Below are 1,958 nucleotides of genomic sequence, written 5' to 3'. Positions count from 1 at the left end.
TTGTAGAAACGGTTCTCAGTCCTCTCCAGCAAGACTGTTTATTCGGACGTCCGGTTACTTTTCACATGTTTTGGGGGATAATTAAGTTCGGGATGGGAGGGAGGACCTTGCCGTGACTTAGGAGGATCGCTTTTATCATGTCACGTTTCCCATCTTTGTAGAATAATTTCCATCGCATTTGGAATTGTTACGTAGACGGAATAGATGATGGATGATTTTTTTGAAGCGGCCTGATTGCAATTTCATTTTTTTTTTTTTTCATTTTGTTTGGTTGTTTGTTTAGGCTGCAACGCAAGGAAAAAAGGAAGAGGTACATTCACGAGAGAACTTATTGGACAGTTCAGTTTTGAAAGCATGGGTTTAGTATTTGAAGGACAATTTTGTTAATTTGTTTGTGGTTTATGGTATTGTAAAGGATGCTCTTCAATATGTCCGCCCCTTTGTTGGGTTCGAGAAGCACCTGCGCCGAGAGACTGGTGTTTCCCACGTTGTTTAAGAACGCTCTTAAAGATCGTAATATGAACCTGTCACAACTGTTATGAATATTGAGTCAATCAGTGAGTTTTGGAAGGAGTTCAAAGGAGTAGGTATGAGTTTTGAGGCATTTAGTGAGTTTTAAAAGGAGTACATGTGAGTTTCGAGGTACTGAGTTTTGAAAAGGAGTTAAAGGATTGAATATTTGCGAACACGGTGGCTGCCTACAGATAAAGAGAGCCATTAGGGGGAAAACAAGACTCTTAAGTTCAAAAGACCTTGCTTGGGACGCACCGTTTCGTCTTTGTTCTCATTTCGTCTGACCTTATTCACTTCCCCCTTCTTTCCTTCCTTTCTTTTCGGCCCCGACCTACTGTGAGTTTTTTTTGTTCACGAGTGAAGGTTAATTGGAACACGGACAGAGGAAGAAAGTGGCTGTAGCTTGGGGGGAAAAAAGTGAAAAGAAAAAAAAGATAAAGAAGGAAAAGTGGACTGACATTCGGACAAAAAATTAAAATCTGGTGTATTTTAAATGGTTTTATGTATGATTCCGTATTAATATTATTATTTTGTTTATTTTTATCAGGAGGAATATTTAATCCGGGGAGCAGTGACTGTTCCGTCGGTGATTGTGATTCAATGTGAGGAAGACTTATTGTTTATGTTTATTTTGAAGGTAATGATTCTTCGATTTTTTGAAAAGGAGTCGAGAGAACACTGCACAGAACACGCGGTTTAAAAGCTGTTCTCCGACGTTCTGACTTGAGTTCGCTTCGCGTGATCTTTTCTCGTTTTTAACGCACAAAATGTACACACAAAATGTACACATACACACGTACACATTAACACACGTACACTCTTTTTCCAAATTCCCGACCCCGATCCACACCTCCCCCCCTCCCCTCCCCTCCCCTATGTTCAGACCTGGACAGAATGTGATCCTTTATACACATCAAAGTCGTTACATCCATCTTCTCAAAATAAATGATAATGATGAAGATTCGTGTTTTGTCATTCCATCCTTTTTTGGGCGTTTTTTGGAAATATATTTTTTAAAAGACGATGTGAGGTATTTTTGGAGGAAGGAGGAAAGTAGCTGTATATATATCTTTTTCGTTTTTTTTCTCTCTTATTTTTGTCTTTTTTCCTAGTTTTTTTATGCCTTTATTTTCTTTTTTGTTTTTTCATAGTTTTTCTTTTCATTTCTTTATTTTCTTTTTGTCCTTTTTTTCGTTCTTTTTTCTCCCTTCATTTATATTATTTCCCTCTCTACGTTCTATCACCGATAATTCTAATTCTTTTATTCTATTGACCTTTTTCAATCTAATTTCCGTCTTTTTTATATTAAATTTTCCCCCATCTTTTCTTTTCTCTCTGTTTTTTTATTTTTTTTTCTATTTTCTATTATTTTTATTCCATCATTAAATCCAACACCGTCTATAACGCAAGCATCTCATCCCCCCCCCCCTTCCTCCCCCGCTCCT

The 1,958-nt window shown here is 37.3% G+C and overlaps 1 protein-coding gene across 4 annotated transcripts in view; it reads left to right on the top strand.

Moving 5' to 3' along the window:
- LOC138863632 (putative fatty acyl-CoA reductase CG5065) overlaps positions 1-1,472 on the top strand; it is a 73,888-nt gene extending 72,416 nt beyond the window's left edge. For all 4 annotated transcript variants that reach the window (XM_070128455.1, XM_070128441.1, XM_070128450.1 and 1 more), the window contains exon 9: positions 1-1,472. This exon is cut by the window's left edge and continues 3,675 nt beyond it. The gene's annotated coding sequence lies outside the window, so the exon portion shown is untranslated.
- Positions 1,473-1,958: the final 486 nt, after the last annotated feature.

The sequence above is a fragment of the Penaeus vannamei genome, chromosome 2, assembly GCF_042767895.1.
Source record: "Penaeus vannamei isolate JL-2024 chromosome 2, ASM4276789v1, whole genome shotgun sequence".
NCBI lineage: Eukaryota > Metazoa > Arthropoda > Malacostraca > Decapoda > Penaeidae > Penaeus > Penaeus vannamei.
This window is presented reverse-complemented; position numbering and strand designations above follow the sequence as displayed.